Below are 14455 nucleotides of genomic sequence, written 5' to 3'. Positions count from 1 at the left end.
GTTTTGGATGGTTTGAAGTGGTTTTGGTTTGAGCTACATAGTTTTTATGCCTTCTATTGACTCTCTGTAGTGTTTTGTAGAGCTTTTGTTTCTATTCTGTAAGCCTCTGTTTGCTTCTGTATTTGTTTTGATGGATGGATGTTTAGATTAGGAATATTTTGCCATCTTAAAAGAGGAATAATACAAGCTTTAAATAGCTCAAAGAAGCAAAAGAAGTAGCTAAAGGAGACTTGAAGTGAAGACTAAAGTGACAATGATAATAGTGAGCTCTCAAGGGACATTGTAGTGGCTCTGGTGACTCTTCATATTAAACATACCTCTTGGGAGGGATATCCATAACCAAGAGAGGTTTATTGAGGATTATTGATTCCAAAGTACTATTGAGAGAGAGTATGTGTGAGAGAGATCAAGTATGAGAGATAGTCATTTCTATGCTAAAAAACATTATATCTATATGAGAGACTAAGAGAAGACTATGAAGATATTGAAGATGAATACTATGTCATGAAATCCATTCAAAGTTGATCTTTCTTTTGTGTCATTGTGGTTTTTTGATGGTTTCTATGAATAATATATTGAAGATTTTTGTGATAAATTCGTGAGAGAACTATCATATGATGTTGTGTGAAGATTGGTATTGTTTTTCTTCTTGTGGTTGATTAATATATAAAGAAAATACTTGTTAGTGTGATAAGATAGATTTTCTTGTAGTAGATTTCCCATTTTTCTTGGTGTTCATCTTGGGGCTCCATATTTTTGGTGCACTACTGGGGAAAACTAACATCAATAAGCACCAACAAAGGCTAAAAATGGAAGAAGTAGGACTATTGAAGAGAAAGAAAAGCAATTGAAGATTGTAGAATCCCTGCTATTGTTGAAGAATTGGAGATCTTCATTGCCAAATCCATTATCTACAAAAATTGCATCCCTCAATGGTGGAATCACGTCTCTATCTTGATGTAGGCTCTATGTGACAAATGAAAGGTGAGAAGGATCGAAGCTTGCACTCGAGAGCTATGGCGGGAGAGCAACAGCAAGAAAGAGAGAGACAAGAAATGGGAACTCCAACAGTCACAATGTGTGACCGGGCCTTCCTTTATTCAAATTGTCACTAAGAGAATAAAGAATAAAGTGATGGTGATGGGCACCCGCCACCTGCAATGTGCAGTGGCGATGACTGTTAGTGTAGTAATACACGGGCGGCTAGGCGGAGGCGCCTTTACCCCCAACAACCTCCCACTTAAAAGTGAATCTGCCCTAGTGAGGAGTGGCAAGAAAAAAGAAAAAAGACAATACATGTACACATGTACAACAGGATATGGAAAGACATCATCTCATCCCACGCCATCAACCTCTTGAGGAAGGCAAAGCGCTCTGTAGAGAGGCTTTTCGTGAGCAGATGTGCAGGATTCTGGTCAGTCAAGATCTTGAAAAGGTCAACAAACTTGTCCTCAATGACCCCATGTATGAAGTGATATCTCACCTCAATGTGTTTCGTCTTCGCATGGAAGACCGGATTCTTGGCTAACTGAATAGCACTCATAGAATCCGATTGCAGTGTAGGGATAGCATCAATACCAAGGTCAGCAACCAAACGACCCAACCAAATGGCCTCCTTGCAAGCCTCAGTGGCTGCAACATACTCGGCCTCTATAGTAGAAAGGGTCGTGCATTTTTGCACCCTGGACATCCAAGAAATAGCACCTCCAGCATAGGTGAATACATAGCCGGAAGTGGATTTCCTACTATCTGCATGTCCTGCATAATTAGAGTTAGTGTACCCCATGACTCCTATATCCTGGCTACCATAAAATAGGCACATATCTGCAGTGCCCTTCAGGTACCTCATGATGCCCTTCACAGCATCCCAATGCTTCTTGCCAGGTGTAGCCATATAGCATGCCACAATACCAACTGCAAAGGCAATATCTGGACAAGTGGCTATCATGGCATACATAAGACTGCCCATTGCGGATGCATAGGGAATCTTGGCCATCTCGGCCCTTTGCTCATCTGTCTGTGGACAATCAGCCTCTGATACCTTCACATAAGAAGGCAATGGACAGCCAATAGGCTTTACGTTCTGCATGCAAAAGCACTCAAGGACTTTATGAATGTACTCCCTCTATGACAAGCAGAGGAGTCCTTGATGCCTGTCGCGTCTAATGTGCATACCAAGTATGTGAGAGGCTTGTCCCAAATCTTATATCTCAAAGCTCTTCTTGAGCTGAGCCTTAAGAGCATCTAGCTCATCATGAGCTTTCCTTGCTATCAGCATATCATCCACATAGAGTACCAAAATCAATAAAGAACCGTCACAGCCTTTCTTCTGTAAAGACACGGATCCATAGCACTCGTGCTGTAGCCCTGTGACTGCATAAAGGCATCAAACTTATGATACCACTCCCTAGGTGCCTGCTTCAAGCCATAAAGACTTTTCTTCAATTTGCACACTAGGTGTTCCTTGCCAGGTTATGCAAAGCCCGTAGGCTGCTCCATATAAATCTCATCACGCAAGTCCCATGTAAGAAAGCCGTCTTGACATCCATCTGGTATAAATCCAAGTCAAGTTGAGCAACCAAAGCCAAGACTAAGCACAGGGTGGTTATCTTAACCATAGAAGAAAATACCTCATTAAAGTCCACACCATGCTCCTGCTTAAAACCCTTTGCTACCAATCTAGCCTTGTATGCTCGCTTGGGGTATCCAGGGGTACTTTTCAGCTTGTACACCCACTTGCATGGAAAAGCCTTCTTTCCCTTAGGCAAGGAAACCAAATCCCAAGTCTCATTCTTATGCAAGGAGTCTATCTCAGACTGCATAGCCCTCTCCCAGGAGTGACTGTCACCCTTGCGCATAGCCTCATCATAAGTGAAAGGCTCTCCTGCATCTGTAACCAAGACATAATGCATCGAGGGCTGAAATCTATCAGGTGGACGTCTATCTCTAGCAGACCGTCTCACGGCAGGCTCTGCTGCCTGCCCAACTGCCTGTCCAACACCCTGACCATGAGCATCTGTTGTAGCTGTAGGCTATCCAACTGGCTGTGCGGGAGCCCTCGGCTCCTCCTGAAATATGACCATGCGGATCTCAACAACTCTCTCAGGCTGCCTATGCATCTTGTCTTCATGGAAGACTACATCATGACTGCAGATGAATTTTTGCACCTGCGGATCCCAGAGACGGTAACCCATCTCGCCTGCATCTCCATAACCAAGAAAAATGCATTTGACACTCTTAGGATCCAACTTACTTCTCTTGTCCCTTGGGCACATGGCAAAATGCCACACATCCAAAGACACGGAGATGCGCATAAGAGGGAGGTTTTCCAATCCATACCTCCTCTGCAACCTGAAAATCCAAACCACTAGAAGGTGATTTGTTTATGATATGCACGCATAGCTGTACTAACTGCCTCAGCCCAAAAGCTCTATGGTAGGCCTGCACGACTAAGCATACTGTGTACATGCTCCTGGATGGTTCTATTCATCCACTCAACCAAACCATTCTAGGGGGGGGTGTAGGGGGCGGTGAACTGACGCTTAATACCCCTCTCATCACATAGCTGCTCAAAAGTACATGAGACATACTCACCCCCATTATCTGGCCTTAGGCATTTTAGCCTATACCCAGACTGGTTCTCAACCAATGCAAGCCACCTTTGAAACACAACCAAGACATTGGATTTTAGCTTAATGGGATAAGCCCAAAATTTTAGTGAAAAATCATCTATGAAAGTAACAAAATACTTTGCACCACCCATAGACTGAGAAGGCATGGGCTCACAGACATCCGAATGTACCAATGCCAAGGGCTCACTCATGCATGGCCTACCAGACTTCTTATGCGTAGACCTAGTCTGCCTGCCATAAAGACAATGCTCACATGAATCAAAACATGCATAATCAAGGGGCGGTAAGTACTGCAAACCAGAAAGCATTTTCATTCTCTTCAAAGACATATGGCCCAAACGGGCATGCCAAAGAGATATATGTGGGATAGAACCCACAAACAAAAATGATCAAAGGAAGAAGCGATTACAATCAAGGGATAGAGGCTGCCAGCCTTCGCACCTCTCGCAATCACAAGTCTGCCACGAGTGATCTTCCATGAAGAGTCTCCAAAAGATACATGATAACCTGTGTCATCAGGCTGTCCAGCTGATAGGAGACTGTGTGTCAATGCAGGTACATGATGACGTACATCCTACATAACAAAACTGCTGCTAGAAGGAAACTGCAGCCTAACATCACCAATGCCCACAATATCAAGAGAGCTGTCATCACTTAAGTGCACAGAGCCCGAAACAGTACGATATGAATGAAACCACTTTCGGCAAGGTGTCACATGAAAGGACACCCTGAGTCCAAGAGCCAACACTGTGCATATATAGAGTGTATCTCTATCATCTGCGAAGCACTAGAAGAAGCTGCAAGGATATAATCATCATCATCAACATCCTCATGTTGCATAACATTGATCTCTTCAATTTTAACACTGGACTTTGCAGGCACTATGCTGCGTTCAGAAGACTTATCCTGCACTTTGTCTTTCCCCTTATTTTTGTGTGTCTTTCATTGCGCAGTTCATGGCATTGTGGCCTAATATGACCCTTTTTCCCACAATGGTGACAAGTAGCATCTGCATTCCTGCCACGGGATTTGCTACGTGACTTCCCACGAGACTTGGACTGAGATTTCAAAGAATCTCGTCTGCGGCCACTGCCATTTCCATGCTTTCCATATCCATCATTCCTGCATCTAACTGTCATAGCATGCGACACACGAGAGGCATCCAAATTCTTACGGTTAACCTCTTCTTGTAGAAGAGCACTCTCAATATCAGATAATTTCAAGGTAGCAGTAGAGGCACATAATGCAGTGCAGAATACATCCCATGACTCATTTAGAGTATCAAGCAAGAAAAGAGGAGTGACATCCTCTGCAAAAGTGATGTCCTGCAAAGTCAAGTTCTTGACTATAGCATGGAACTGGCTCAAGTGAGTAGACATAGTCACATTCTCCTTCATGCGCAGATCCATAAGCTGCTTCAGCCAATACATTTGACTCGCTGGACTTTTCTTATCATAGAGATTCTTGATTTTATCCCACAACTGCCATGCACTCTGTTCTTCCTCAAATACATTGTAATGAACCTGTTTTGTGAGAGATAATACAATAGTGGACTTGCATAACTCATCAAGCTCAAGCCATTCCTCATCTGGCATTGTTGCAAGCGGATGCTCGCTCAACCTCAAAGGTTTGATCTGCGATTTCTACACCAACACTTACCAAATCTAGCTCTTCCAATAAGAGTAATTCGTACCATCAAGCTTAGTGATGTTGAAAATAGCATGATCAGTGGACGAACTCACCATAATGCAAGCTAGAAGACTGCATACAGTTTAAAAATTGCTTGATGTTTACTGCAAAAAATGACAAAAAAATCACTAAAATCACCAAAGCTGCTGCCCACCAAGTACTAGTGAAAGTACATCATTTCAGAAGGTTTCAACATGAAAATTCCATGTCAGTCCAGAGTTATATGCTTGCTGTAATAAATGACAGCAGGGTACTGTGAGAGTCAATGGTTGACCAAATCACTGTACCAAGTCAATAAATGGCAGCCAAGACATGACCAGCCCCATAAACGGGCATAAATCAGCACCAAACAGTCATCAAGACCCTGAGCAAACACCCAAACATGTCACCAAAGCATCCGTCAGTGAGTAGGTATACCCCCTAGACAGTACGGCAAAGTATATATAACATTGGCAAGACTTGACACCAGTAGATGTATGCTCACAAGAGTGCAAAGCACAAGCTCAGGTCAAAAGCAACTCCAAGATATCAGTGCATGAACCATGCAACATTTAAGTGTAAGAAATCCCAAAGTCTCAAGTATCTGCAAAATGCTCAAATAGCATAAACCTTCTGCTCAATGTCGGTCAAGCATACAAGATGCTCCCATTGGCACAAAAGGTGGATAAACGAGCTCAACAGCTCAATCAAACCAAGTCAAAGTACCAAAGACAGGTAACCAAGACAATGCCTCAATAGCATCCCAAGAGCATGATGGCTACAAGGCAATTGTAGGTAGCATCCATGAGCAAGTCATACATCCCAATAAAGATCTCTGACAACCAAAGTGACATCCAATACAAAATTCTAGAATAGAAAATGAGAATCCAAGCCAAGTATTCAGAGAGCACTAAAGCTCAACAAGTACATGGTACACTATACTAAGACAAATACATCAAGCCGTAGGCGTCGGGTAAGTATGTACCCAAAGAGCATATAACTGTCAAATCAGTGACCACTGTCAAGCATAGATCGATGTCAATAAGTGCGGTTGAAATAAGCTCAAGCTTCCAAAAGCATCTGGATCCAATGACAGGCTCAAAGTCGTCCCTCAAGATGATCAATACATCATAGCATAACCCAAGACATACACCTGGAATCAATAGGCATATGTCAAAGCATGAAAGATAGCTTTAGCCCAAGATTATTCAACATGCATTTACAGTTATAAACTGAGTATTTCCAGCCCCACAATCAGGCCAAAATTATAGCATTACATGTAGCTTCAATCCCCAAATCAATTGGGATGCAATAGACATCAAATCGGTTACGTAGTCATGCCCAAACAAGCATAGGCATAAACTGTGAATGTAGCACTAGCATCAAATGTCTGTGGACTGTTTATAACAGTCCTGAAACACTATTTTCAGCCACCAACCAATGCCTAATATCAAACGATCAATGCCAAGTATCAATACATGTGCAAGAAGCCCGGAATGTAGCTTGAACAAGTGTTGAATGCCAAGCTGGAGCTCGAGCTGAAGTGGCTGAATGGTGGCTGTCCAAAAAATAGGCATAGATTTGCGTGTTGTTGCTGCTACTCATGTTGGTCCACGTGGCAGATTTGGAGAGGTTGGAGGGCTCAAACATGAGCTAAAGAGGTGTAGCATTCCCCCCCCTCTTTTAATTTTTTTTAAAAAATTAAATTTTTTTTTAACCTCTCCCTCTCTCTCCCCGCCGACAGCATGTCGGGGAGAGAGAGGGGGAGTTAAGAGAAGGGGAGGGGGGCATGCACCCCCCCAGGTGGAGGGTTGGCGGCTGTTAAACGGCCATCTCCCCCCTCATATACCCCCCCTCCCCACTATAAAGGGGAGCCCCCCCCCCCCCCCTCGTGGGCTCAGAAGTAGGCGTCGCATCCCTGCCCTCCGTGATGTGTAGCAGCGCCGTCAGCCCCTCCTCTGCCTGAAACCACCACCGAGCTGCCAAAGCCATCGCCACCATCATCATCATCATCTCGTCTTCATCAGCACGATGCCCCCCACCCCCCTATCAGAAACCAAAAATTTAAAAAAAAAAGCTTCCTAGAAGATTATATAAAAAAAGCTTCCTAGGGGATTTTTCACCCGCAGACTGCGAAAGGGCACAACCCGTTTGCAAAGGGAGTTCCCTTGCGGGAAGGAAGGTCTGCCAGTTCACAGAGAACTTCAGCACACCCTCCACTTGCCCAAGCCCCGATAGCGATGGCCCCAAAACACCACATGAGAGGAGCACACACGGGAGTAAGAGGGGCACATGTAGAAGTCTCCATCCGAAGAGCGAAAGCCAATAATACCCCTCCTGCGGAAGTTTAGGTTCCATCAAATTCACCCTTTTCGTTTTCCGCATGATATGGGTGCAATAAGTTAAATTCACATAGGCTATTCTTAATCGCATTGAAATTTTACTATAATTGGACATTTTTTTTTAAAAAGATCATAGGAATGTTTCAGGAAAGTTTTAGATCGCATCACAAGGTACTTATATTTCCCGCACCATCATGATGAAAGGCTGTTGCATTCTTGAATATATGGTTCATGTGTTAAAAGATGCACGCATGCAATAATGTCTTAGTTGCATCGCACACATAGGTTAAATATATATTGTGATGCTCATGTACATTGGAAGGTTTACATTGGGTAACTTATGTTGGCAAGAATGAGTTATGTTGTACACAATGCATTTGTGCAATAAAAAAATCCCTTGTGACGATCATAAATAGGTTGATTCATAGAAGGATGTTTAATTAAAGAATAGGTAGCTGCTATGGAGAGGAATAGAAGGGCTATATTTTCGCATAAGCAACTGCATTCTATTTCACGTGACTTGCATGGGAAAGGAAAAGATTATATTTTATTTCACTATCATTGTAACTGTACATGGCATAACGTGCATGCATAAGTAAATGTATGAAAAGGAAAAGGGTTATATTTCATTTGATGAAAAGCCTATAGGATACAATACGCATGTAATGATAATTACATTCAATATGAAAGATAGGGTAAGATAAGTTAAAATGTTGCTTAGTATTGCACTTGCAGAGTTAATCTAGCGTTCTCATACTTAGATCATTCTATGTTGCAAGTAATGAGGGGGTACCAGGTCTTAGGACATGAATACTAGTAATATCGACAAAAGGAATGTAATTTCTCAAGATAGGCACTACTACCTATCTTGTGCAACTAGTCCACAAGGTCAGATGCTATTGCAACTAAATCATAAGATGTTATTACTACGTCATAGGCCAAGGGAGGTGAGATCTAATTACTAGTTAGATTCGTCAAGAGGTCGAGTACTCGCCCTACTACAACTCTCTCTCTTGGGGACTGATTTGTCAAACTTAGGGAAATTGTGAATTGCCAAGAAGCAAATTGACCAACTGAGGATGACAGGGTTGTCTAAGATCTATTCTACAAGGAGACCTGAGGTAAGGATAATTGGGGTCGGTAGGGTACAAACCCTAACCCAAAAAAAAAGGGGAAACAAGCAACCTAGCTTGCCAAGCCCTTGGAATCTCACCAAGTCACGAACGATCCATGATCGAATGCTGGGAGTATTCGGAAAAAAGGAATCACACCTTAGCAGTTGGTCGTATGAACGACCACAGAAATGATCATGATTGTACACTTAGGTACATTGTTTGAACTTCTTTGCTTAAGGAACTAATTCAAGGCCAAATGCTTAATGCTTCACGTTAATAGCCTGGAGGGAGAGGCAAGTTCAGTTACCTATGACTATCTGCTTGGCCCTATCCAAGGGGGTTGTTAGCCGTGCCGGGTACATGGACTGAACCCGCCGCGAGAGATCTCTCCGTGGGTGCTGCTTGGAGCGGGAGGATGCTTGTGTTGAGATATCGAGCTCCACTCATGATACGCCAGGGTGACCGTTGTGTATTTATGTCACCGACTTGTCAGTTGTAGACGCGGTTGGTACACCGCCCATAAATAATAGCCACATGATAGCTATCCTTATCTACTCTAGTTCGTGGCTCAGTTAGTATGCCACCTTAGTTAGTTGAGTCTGGTTTGAGACCCATATATAGGGTTCTCCTATTTTCTTTGTATGAGAGTTCTTTTGGCTTCCACAACTAAGAAGAGGAAAACTGTTTTCAGCCTCCACCCTTGTGTGCAAGCAAGAAAGCTACAAGTTAGACTCCTTCCTTCTCTCCCACAATCTTGATATGGTATCAGAGCCTTGTTCGTGGTAACGAGATCAAGAAAGCAAGCCAAGCTCGCGGTGTTCTCGTAAGAGGAGCAGTGTTGCTTTCATTTTCTGTTTTGGGAGCAGATCTCTGCAGGTAGCACAGTCGGAAATTGCAAGAGTGCATTGTCTCAGGTTGAGACGCCCTTCGCGGTGAAGCAAGAGGGCAGTATATGTTGCGGGGACCTTGTTTTTTTTATTTGAGGCCATTTCAGGGCCTGTTTTGGAGGCGGAAGTTTTCTGCACGCACTCAGGAAAAGGCCCAGTTTTATGCTGTGCACCCACTGTTCTACAGGTCGGTGAAAAGTTACCACAGAAATTGCATCGTATGCTTATGTGCGGAGACATTGGGAGTTACAGAATCATCCTTGGTTCCTGTTTATGCAAAATCGTCACTAGGAAGTGACTGTGTGGTCAAATACCACTTTCGCCAGTTTTGCAGATTTGCCCTTGTGAGGGTGAAGCTGTGTTTTTTGCAGTGACAGAATTTTTTTCAGTGTTCTGTAATGGCGTCTGATTCTCTTTCACAGATTGTCACTGAAAAGCTTGACAAGAACAACTTCCAAGCATGAAAGTTTAGAATGACGAATTTCCTTATGGGAAAAGGATATTGGGAATTTGTTGCAGGAAATGAAGAAGAACCAGTTCTTCCTGATGTTCCCAATCAACAACAAATGCAGGCATTTAAAGCATGGCATGAGAGAGCCAGGAAAGTTATGTATTGGTTGTCTATCAGCATTTCAAATTCTATGATTGTGCATATTCAGGATGCAAGTACGCCAAAGGAGGCATGGGATACTTTGTCAAAAATGTATAGCACAAATACGCAAGCCAGGAAAATGCAGCTCAAGCAAGAGTTGCATAATGTGCAAAGAGAAAATATGAGCATCAATGACTACCACATGAAGGTGAAGAAGATTGCAGATGCACTTGCTTCCATTGGGTCGCCAGTGGAAGATGATGATTTAGTTTCTGTGACCTTGAATGGTCTAGGAAAGGATTATGCATAGTTTCGGATATCCATTTCAGTTCGTGAAAGATTTCCTGATTTTGAGGAGTTGATTGCTCTTCTAATTTCTGAGGAGCAGAGAAATGGTGGTGCATCTTCTTCAGGAGAAAATTCAAAAGAAGTTGTCTTCTACTCAAATGCTGGAAGAGGTAGAGGCAGAGGTAGAGAAGGCCGATTTGGAGGCCGTGGTAGAAATCAGAATATGCAGCAAACTCAAGAAAACCAGTCCTATGAAGGAGGACGTGGTAACTCTAGAGGCAGGGGGAGCCAAAGAGGTCGTGGTGGATGGCAAAGAGGCCAAAATGCAAACAACAATGTTGAATGCTACTACTGTGGTAAAATGGGTCATATGGCTAAAGACTGCTATTAAAGTAGAATGACATCATGAATGGGAAATTGCAACAAGGGAATTATGCATATTCTAGTAGACAGCGTGATGACAGAAATGAGCACTTGTTTATGGTGCAGCACATGAACAATTCTGTGACAAGTGCAGAAGAAAGCAACGATGTATGGTATGTTGACTCAGGTGCATCAAACCACATGACAGGTCATGCAGAATGGATGGAGGATGCAAGGAAAATGGAAAAACCAGGATTTGTGGAGACTGGTGATGATACTGCACATCCTATTGAACAGATTGGAAAAATTCCCTTGTCTATGCAGGATGGGAAAAAGAAATACCTGTCGGATGTATTTCATGTTCCGAATATCACCAAGAATCTAGTTTCTGTTGGTCAAATGGTTGAGCAGGGCTTGCAGGTCAGATTTAATCCTCATGGATGCTTTGTTGAGGATATGAAAAATAAAGGTCGCTTGATAGCAAAAGGAAATAAGAAGAGCAGAATGTTTACATTGGATGCAGACATGCCTGAATTGAGTGCAGCAATGTTTGCACATGGGACCGGTGTAGTTGCAGATATTGATATCTGGCATAAACGCATTGGTCATGTTAATGTACAGCGACTTAAATCAATGCAGGCCCAAAATATTGTTGCACGATTGCCAAAATTCAAGGTTGCAGAAATGCATAAGGTATGTGAAGCCTGTCAGTTTGGAAAACAGGCAAGGAAACCATTTCCTAGACATGTTCAAGAGAGTGAGAAGCCATTGGAATTAATCCACTCTGATGTGTGGACTACTAAAGCTGCATCTCTTGGAGGCTGTCATTATTTTGTCAGTTTTATTGATGACTATAGCAGAAAAGTTTGGGTGTATTTTATGAAAAAGAAAAGTGAAGTTTTTGGGCATTTTAAAACCCTTAAAGCTATGGTTGAAAAAGAAACAGGCCTGCAGATAAAATGCCTAAGGTCAGATGGAGGGGGAGAGTACCTCTCAAATGAGTTTGCAAGGTTCCTGCAGGAGCATGGCATAAAGCAGCAATATTCATGCAAACATACCCCACAACAAAAAGGAATTGCAGAAAGGAAAAACAGGCATATTGGAGAGGTATCTCGTGCCATGCTCAATGAAAAAGACTTGCCAGATTTTTATTGGGCTGAAGCAGTTGCTACAGCAGTCTACATAATGAACAGGACTCCCACTACAACAATACATGGAATGACTCCAGAGGAGAGGTATACTGGTAGGAAACCAGATATTTCTCATTTGAAAATTTTTTGTTGCATTGCCTATGTACATGTGCCAGATGAGTTGAGATCCAAGTTGGATCCAAAAGCTGAAAAGTGCATCTTTATTGGTTACTCTCTGCAGCAAAAAGGGTATAGGTGCTATAACCCTTCTACTCGTAAGTTTACAATGAGCAGAGATGTTGTTTTTGATGAGATGAGTAGCTGGTATAAACCAGTAAATGTGATTGATGATGTAGATGCACAAAATGGTAATGCTGCACAGAATTCACAGCAGCAGTCACAAAATATTAGTGGACCTGGAGCGTCCTCTAGCAGTGGTTCACATTCTTCGCCATGGACAGGCAGATTGAGATCAGGAGAATCTTCTCAAAGCAATGCAGATAGTGGTATGCAGGTATCACGAAAAGGAAAAGAGAAGGTTGATCAACCCATGTTTGATGTGAATGCAGGTCACTCTTATGTGGATGGTGAATCCAGTGGCTCAGAACAGAGCATTGATGATGAGTTGGGTATTCCTTCTATTGTTACACCTGGAGTAAGGAAGACCAGGAATGTTTTGAGAGCACCTGGGAGTGAACCTATTTTGTGCAGGTCTACGAGAGCTAGGTATCCTGTGGATAGGCTGAAATATGATGGATTTACAGCCATTCACTATGCATATATGGTTAAAGTGATACAGGAACCAGAACCCACTTCTTTTGAGGAAGCCATGGGAAAAGAAAAATGGGAGAAAGCCATGGATGAAGAAATGGATGCCTTGGAAGCAAATGCTACATGGGAATTGGTACCTTTGCCTAAAAGTAAAAATGCAATTGGCTGTAAGTGGGTTTATAAGGTGAAGCATAATGCAAATGGTTCTGTGAATAGATACAAGGCAAGATTAGTAGTCAAGGGGTATGCACAAACATATGGCATTGACTTTGAAGAAACATTCAATCCGGTTGCAAGGATGGCAACCGTAAGAGCAGTCATTGCTATGGCTGCATCAAAGGGATGGTCTTTACATCAGATGGATGTAAAGAATGCCTTCTTGCATGGTGATTTGCAAGAAGAGGTCTATATGAAGCAGCCATCAGGTTATGTGCATGTTGTTTATCCTGAGTTTGTTTGCAGGTTGAAGAAAGCCTTATATGGCTTGAAGCAAGCACCTAGAGCATGGTCTGACAAGATAGGGCAGTATCTTGTCACTATTGGCTTTCAGATTTCCAAGGCAGATTTCTCACTTTATGTGAGAAAAACAGAGAAAGGTATTATGCTACTTGTCATTTATGTTGATGATTTGATTATGACAGGTGACAGTGATGAAGATATCCTTCATGTGAAAATGCTATTGAAGCAGAAGTTTGAGATGAAGGATTTGGGAGAGCTGTGTTATTTCTTGGGCATTGAGGTGATAAGATCACCAAGTGGGATACAGCTCTTGCAGAGGCAGTATGGATTGGACATGCTGTCCAAATATGGGATGACAGGCTGTAAGCCTATTTCAGTTTCTTTGGAGCAGAATGTGAAGCTGAGCACAGATATAGGTGAGCTTCTAGAAGACCCTACTATGTACAGACGCATAGTAGGAAGTTTGATTTATATGACTATTACCAGGCCAGATTTGAGCTATGTTGTTGGATTGGTAAGTCAGTTTATGCAGGCTCCAAGGAAACCACATTTGGATGCGGCTAGACGCATACTCAGGTATGTGAAGTACACATTGCAGTATGGACTATTTTATGAGACTAGGGTTCAGATACAGTTGCATGGATACACTGATGCTGATTGGGCTGGTAGTATTTCTGATAGACGATCTACCAGTGGATATGTGTTCTCTTTTGGGAGTGCTGCAGTCACTTGGAGCAGCAAGAAACAGCCTACAGTTGCCTTGTCGAGCACAGAGGCTGAGTACAGGGGTGCAGCAATGGCTGCATGTGAGGTAGCTTGGTTGCATAAGCTACTTTATGATATGCATCAGTCTACAGATGGGCCAGTTGTCATTTATTGTGACAACATGAGTAGTATACACGGCAAATAACCCAGTCTATCATGCTAGAACAAAGCACATTGAGGTGCATTATCACTATGTGCGAGAGAGGGTTTTACTAGGTCTTATTGATCTAGTTTATGTCAGCACAGAGGATCAGGTAGCTGACATATTCACGAAGGCATTGGGTGCAGAGAAGTTGCGCAAGTTCAGAGACCTGCTTGGTGTGCAGGAATTGGGATTGAGCTCGAGGGGGAGTGTTGAGATATCGAGCTCCACTCGTGATACGCCAGGGTGACCGTTGTGTATTTATGTCACCGACTTGTCAGTTGTAGACGCGGTTGGTACA

This window comes from Lygodium microphyllum, chromosome 4 (assembly GCF_053477565.2).
Source record: "Lygodium microphyllum isolate KBCC chromosome 4, Lygodium_microphyllum_v1.1.10, whole genome shotgun sequence".
NCBI lineage: Eukaryota > Viridiplantae > Streptophyta > Polypodiopsida > Schizaeales > Lygodiaceae > Lygodium > Lygodium microphyllum.
This window is presented reverse-complemented; position numbering follows the sequence as displayed.